At 41.9% G+C, this 7,211-nt stretch overlaps 1 non-coding gene across 1 annotated transcript; it reads left to right on the top strand.

Annotated features, from left to right (window-relative positions):
* Positions 1-1,950: 1,950 nt before the first annotated feature.
* On the top strand, positions 1,951-2,033 carry trnal-uaa (transfer RNA leucine (anticodon UAA)). Its single transcript has one exon. It is a non-coding gene; the product is annotated as a tRNA-Leu (tRNA).
* The last annotated feature ends 5,178 nt before the right edge of the window (positions 2,034-7,211 follow it).

Below are 7,211 nucleotides of genomic sequence, written 5' to 3' on the forward strand. Positions count from 1 at the left end.
GGAGCAGATATTTATGGAGTGTTTATGTCTATAATAATGTCCTACCACCCTTAACAGAGAGGGGAGCAGATATTTATGGGGTGTTTACATCTATAATAATGTCCTACCACCATTAACAGAGAGGGGAGCAGATATTTATGGAGTGTTTACATCTATAATAATGTCCTACCATGCTTAACATAGAAGGGAGCAGATATTTATGGAGTGTTTACATCTATAATAATGTCCTACCATGCTTAACATAGAGGGGAGCAGATATTTATGTAGAGTTTACGTCTATAATAATGTTCTACCATGCTTAACATAGAGGGGAGCAGATATTTATGAAGTTTTTACATCTATAATAATGTCCTACCAACCATAACAGAGAGGGGAGCAGATATTTATGAAGTGTTTACATCTATAATAATGTCCTACCACCATTAACAGAGAGGGGAGCAGATATTTATGGAGTGTTTGCATCTATAATAATGTCCTACCACCCTAAACAGAGAGGGGAGCAGATATTTATAAAGTTTTTACATCTATAATAATGCCCTACCAACCATAACAGAGAGGGGAGCAGATATTTATGAAGTGTTTACATCTATAATAATGTCCTACCACCATTAACAGAGAGGGGAGCAGATATTTATGAAGTGTTTACCTCTATAATAATGTCCTACCATGCTTAACATAGAGGGGAGCCGATATTTATGAAGTTTTTACATCTATAATAATGCCCTACCAACCATAACAGAGAGGGGAGCAGATATTTATGAAGTGTTTACATCTATAATAATGTCCTACCACCATTAACAGAGAGGGGAGCAGATATTTATGAAGTGTTTACCTCTATAATAATGTCCTACCATGCTTAACATAGAGGGGAGCAGATATTTATGAAGTTTTTACATCTATAATAATATCCTACCACCCTAAACAGAGAGGGGAGCAGATATTTATGTAGTATTTATGTCTATAATAATGTCCTACCACCCTTAACAGAGAGGGGAGCAGATATTTATGGAGTGTTTGCATCTATAATAATGTCCTATCACCCTATAATAATGTCCTACTGTACCACCCTTAGAGTGGGGAGCAGATATTTATGCTGGTAGGATATTATCACAAGGTAGGAGAAAATAACAGATATGGTTATAAATTTCCACTACGGGTAGGAAAATATTTTAGGTAGGAAAAAATTTCAGAACACCGGCCTGTTCAAAACTTGTGCGTGAAATGAATGACGGTGGGGGGATCCGAAGCTTGCGCATGCGCACTGACGAAGACACACATTCAAATGGCGACCTAGATGCATTTAGTTGTATTTTGTTAGTTTTATTTTAAACAAGATGCCCCGATTTTATTTAAATACATTTAATAGCTGTAGGAACTAGTGAGCGGTATTTAGCAACATACCATGTTAGAATAATGCAATGGGTATATTATTTTTAAGGGATAATGTCATCAAACGTGTCTGTCAAGCATATCACAGCGGGCATGCACGGAAGTTCGCACCTGCCGGAGGAAACATGGGGGTAGAATCAAACAGGTCACTGGCTTTGAGATAGACTGGTCATCCGTTCACAAGTTATTAAACATGCGGTAGAATCATCTGTTCCCAGGCCACTTTGGACATATGGTGTAGTCATAAACCGTCGCGGATGTTTACACGAAACCATGCATCAAACAAAGAATAATGATTCATAAGACACCCCATTGCAAAATGGTAGCAACAAACGGAGCGCCATGTTATTTATAAGTCCCCTTAACCGTGACGTTTTTTAAAGTAATGAAGCACTTTTCCGCCAATGTGAATATTAAAGTAAAGCGACCTAAACATTTTCGAAAAAAATAATCAACGAATAACGATGGTAATCCTTGTTAAAATGAGCGTATGGCATTAGCCCAGAAGCGGGGGGTGTCTGAAGTTTGCACAAGCGCACTGACGCAGAATTCACCATGTTCACCAGGGTGGCCGAGTGGTTAAGGCGTTGGACTTAAGATCCAATAGACATATGTCTGCGTGGGTTTTAACCCCACCCCTGGTAATCCCTTTTTCATGACAACCAATGAGATGAGAGAAGACCGTGTTGAAACCATGTTGAAAACATATTAAAACCCAGCCATCCTGTAAGCCATCACCAGAACGAGACACATCCCCCCAGCAAGCAATGGCGAGCAAACAGACAGCATCATCAGAGCCTCCTTTTCCTGAATGCCTCCATCAACAGGCCGATTTACGGGACTCATCTGAATTTACTTTTGGGCTGATATTGCGCAACAAGTCTTCTCCTCAACTCAGCCCTCAGCGAGCCCCATTTACTTTTGGTCAGCGACTGGATAAACCGCTAGCGCATCCTCAACTCATCCCGCGGTGGCCCGCATCATGGGGTCCGTATGGGGCACCGTTCCTGCCACCACCACCACCCCCTTCTAGCCCGACCTGGGCGGTGTGGCCGGGATCACAACAACAACCTCCGCGGGAGGCCTCCGACCTAATGGACACATCGCAACCCCCTGCACCAACGATAGATGAGCTCTGCGAGCGTTTTGCTGCGCGGCCATTATCTGAAGATGCTGTGGATGGGAGCATCACCAACTCTGCCATTAAGATAATCAAAGGGGCACTGGCCTGTATTCTGGATCGGATCATCGAAGATGACATGCAGGAGACCTGTGTCGGGTGTTCTATGAAACACCAGAGCCAGCGGAGGCACACGTGTCTCTACGAACCTGAACAGTTTTACTTCTTTAACAATTTTGAAAAGCTGATCAAAAAGCTGTATAGACCATGGTTTAAATATATCATCACGAAAGCGGTCGCGATGTTTCACCCTCACCCCCCACCTGTCAAAGTCCAAGGTGCAGTTGAGGCAGTAATTTCTGAACTTAAAACCGAAATTAATGTATACAGGAAAAATTATGTGAGCTGAAACGTGATGTTGAAGGGAAAGATTATGAGTGTGCTGTAGATGATGCAATTAGTGATTTCTGGGATATGCACAAGTTCGAGCAGTCTCTGGCTGGTGTGTAAACGCTGAAGAACTTCTGTCAAAATGTGATTGGATGGCAATTTTTACATGCTTTTCTAAATAAAATGAGTTGAGTCATGAAAACATTGTGTCATTATTGCTAGAGGTTCACGATGGATAACAAGCACTTGAAACGTGTCTATTATACGCCATCAAACCCTGGGTCATTTAGTGGTGTCGATAGATTATACAGGGCACAGATAAATGACCAAAGTGGACATACTGTGGATAAAAAGCCATGTTGTGACATGGCTGTCTGGTGAAGATGCATACACATTACATAAACCGATCAGATTTAACTTCAAAAGAAATAGAGTCTTTGTGACTAATATCGATTCTCAATGGCAAGCTGACTTGGTGGATATGTTGGCTTACGCAGACCAGAATAATGATTTTAAACACATGTTGACGTGCATAGATATTCTATCAAAATACGCATGGGTGCGCTGCCTTAAAAGCAAGACAGGTGCATAGGTAAAGAATGTGTTTGAAAACATTCTCTCTGAAGGCAGGATACCCAAAAAGCTACAAACCAATCGAGGGACAGAGTTTTTTAACACATCGTTTCATAAGCTTACTGAGAAACATGGGATAATACATTTTACAACCGGTAATGATGTTAAGGCATCCATAGTAGAAAGATTTAACCACACTTTAAAGACACGAATGTGGCGCTATTTTACGGCTTATAATACAAGAAGGTATGTGGACATTGTACAAGATCTGGCGAGTGCTTACAATAACACCTGCCACAGCACCATTAAAATGAAGCCAGTTGAGGTGAATACGGAGAATGCCGGACAGGTTTTCAACAACATATATGGCTTGACGCCTGGTGTATTGAAAAGCGTCGTTATAAGTTTAATATCGGTGATGTGGTCAGGGTATCGAAAGCACGGGGGGGAAATTTACCAAAGGATATGAGCATACTTTTACGGACGAGTATTTTACAGTCACCGAACGTCTGCCTAGATCACCACCGGTGTACAGGATTAAAGATTATTATGGGGAGATCATAGACGGCACATTTTATGCAGAAGAGCTACAAAAGATCAGAATAGACAAAGACAAAAACTTCAAAGTTGAGAAAATCGTTGCGGAAAAAACGCAAAGGGGTAAAAAAAATGTTTTTAGTGAAATGGCTGGGATGGCCTGACAAATTTAACAGCTGGGTCCCCGCTAGCCAAATAGTCGACGTATAAGTGCGATGATGCGTATTTGTGGCATGCATTCACATCAAAAGCAGCCATGGAGGATGAAAGCAGTTTTTATGTTAACCTCCCTAGCAACGCATCTATGGATATTTTCCCGCACAATACCATATCAAGCTACACGACAAAACTAGCCAAGCCGATTGCTCTGAACGGTAAATGGGAAGTAGGATTAGCGGAAATCCACAACCTGCGAACGTGGGATACGCTGGTGGAAGAAGACACATTATTTTACGTGGCCGGCGGGGTGTCAATACCACCAATCCTGCAATGCAAGCTAAAAGCGGGGCATTACAGAGATACTGAAAACCTAATCAGTGAAATTAACGATGCTCTAGGAATGTCAAAACCAAAACTTGACTATGGAGTGATAAAAAACAAAGTTGTTACGTTTGCATCAATATGCACAACTAACATCTATCAACTAACTATCACTGGATTTATGGAACAACCAGAGAAAACAACAACTGGAGACATGGAGCGGGGGTATTCTCTTCTTTACTGCTTTTTTTAGTGCCAAGACACACACACACAGTACACAGTGCGGTATTGCCCCCTTGTGGCCCGCCAGCGAAGTAACATCAAACTCAAATACATTACATCTCCTCCCCACTTAGATCAGTTACTCCCATGTTCCTTTTCATACCTTAGACATTAGAACATAAGTGGAACTCAATAACTGTGAGTTGGTTATCAATAATAAAATAACCTTGAGCAATATAAAACAGCTCACTTGACTAACCATTAACTTCTTTAGTATACACACATTAAACATACTATGCAGTGGCGATAAAGACAAAAACTACAGATCTAATCTGTTAGGTGATTTACGATTCCTCACAGGGAATCGCCTCTCATTTTGGGAAATAGCCGTAGCGGGTTCAACTAGTACATTTACATGTTGGTCTTGTGCATTAGATACAGTGTCATTAGGTATCAAATGCCGTTCTTGTTCACTGTCGTCTAATGTTTGTGACACACTATTTCCAGCTGGCAAATTTCCGGATGACCAACATTTGATCCACATGTCTTTTCCAGTTTTGTGCACTGTCCACTTGGACCGTATATGACACTGGTCCTGACTGGGAAGAGACAGTACCAGTTTTCCATTTTTCTCCCCCACGTCTATAATCTCTGACCAGCACTGAATCACCAACACAAAAATCTCTGTCTTTCACATGGAGAGCACAATAGGAACATTGAACTTTTTGTGCTTGCTCCACGGTCCGTTTTACACTTGGCTTTATTAAGTCTAGTCGTGTTCTCAATCTGCGATGGAAGAACAACATTGCAGGTGCTTCTTTTGTTGTGCTGTGAGGAGTATTCCTGAACTGTAACAAGAAAGTATCAAGTCTTTGTTGCAATGATGTTGGTTCTTTGGATGCTTTCAACGAATGTTTAAAAGTCTGTACAAAACGCTCAGCCAACCCGTTGGTGGCTGGATGAAATGGCGCAGAGCGTACATGTTTGTAAATTTCTTATGTTCTTATGTTTAACACCATTTGATTTCAGAAAGTCTTCAAACTCCTCTGAAGTAAATTGTGGGTCATTGTCGCTCACTAAAGTTTCAGGTAAGCCATAGCGACTAAAAAGACCACGGAAGACCTGGATCGTTTTGAATGACGTAGTGGAATCCATCACCAGAACTTCTGGCCATTTTGAGTGTGCGTCGACAACCACTAGGAACATGCGTCCTTCAAATGGTCCAGCGTAATCGATGTGGATTCGCTGCCAAGGAGCTTCGGGCCATGCCCAGGGGTGTAAAGGCGATAAGGCTGGAGATTTCTGATTTTGTTGACAGGACATGCAGGTTTTGGATTTTTCCTCAATATTTGGCCACCAGATGTAGCTACGTGCTAATGCCTTCATTTTTACTACACCTGGGTGTCCAGTGTGTAAATCCTCCAAGACTTGTTGCCTCAGATTTGGTGGAACAATAACTCGCTTTCCCCACATTAGACAGTCCTGCAAAAGTGATAGCTCCTCTTTCCTCATGAGATAAGGTTTTAGAACATGTCCTGAGTCTTTGATAGGTGGAAATAACTCTGTGTATACCATTTCCCTTACTTGACAGAATCGGATCTGTCCTGTTTTCTTTTCGGATATCGCTGCTACAGACTGGAAGTGCATCCATTTTGTTTATAAGATAACCCTCTAATGCATCTTTTCGGTCTTTGTGATGAACAGGCAGCGGTAAACGGGATAAACAATCTGCATTCCTGTGATTATCAGCACTCCTATACTGAATAGTGTAGTTATGTGCAGCCAACAGGAGAGCCCACCTTTGAAGTCTGGCAGCAGCCATGGAGGGAATCGCTTTGTTTGGATGGAGTATGGTGGTAAGTGGACGATGGTCGGTCATTAATGTGAAGTGACGTCCATAAAGATATGTGTGAAACTTCCGTACTCCGAAGATTAATCCTAATGCTGTCATGGTTGCGGGCATCTCGGGCACGGGAACGGGAACGAGGCATGGTGCACAAAGAAGGGGCGGACGACCCACTTGCTGCTCCAGCAAACAAAACAGGGTTTATTAAATCAAACAGATAACTAAAGAAAACCAAAAGACCACGAGGGGTCAAAACTAAACAGGGAGGAATAAACCAGACTAAATAACACACATGGAAAAACTAACTAACTAGAAAAGCAAGACACTAAAGTAAAATACAACCGTGGGGGAAACCAGAGACAAGGGCATACCACAGACAAACGTAGACATCAGAGACACGAGCTTAGACAATAGCTTAGACACGAGACACGACGCGATGAACCAGCGGGGAACAGAACAAAGGCAGGAACTAATATACTACAAGGGGTAATGACTAACACAGGGCAGGTGAGACTGATTAACAAGGACTAGGGAAACAAGACACAGGTGAAACCAATTAACTCAAAGAAACTAACAATCAGGGAAACTAAAAACTAACCAAGAATGCATATATCAACACTAGGGAAGTACATATGAATAACAGGCAGGGGAACA

This window comes from Paramormyrops kingsleyae, unplaced genomic scaffold (genome assembly GCF_048594095.1).
Source record: "Paramormyrops kingsleyae isolate MSU_618 unplaced genomic scaffold, PKINGS_0.4 ups276, whole genome shotgun sequence".
Taxonomy (NCBI): domain Eukaryota; kingdom Metazoa; phylum Chordata; class Actinopteri; order Osteoglossiformes; family Mormyridae; genus Paramormyrops; species Paramormyrops kingsleyae.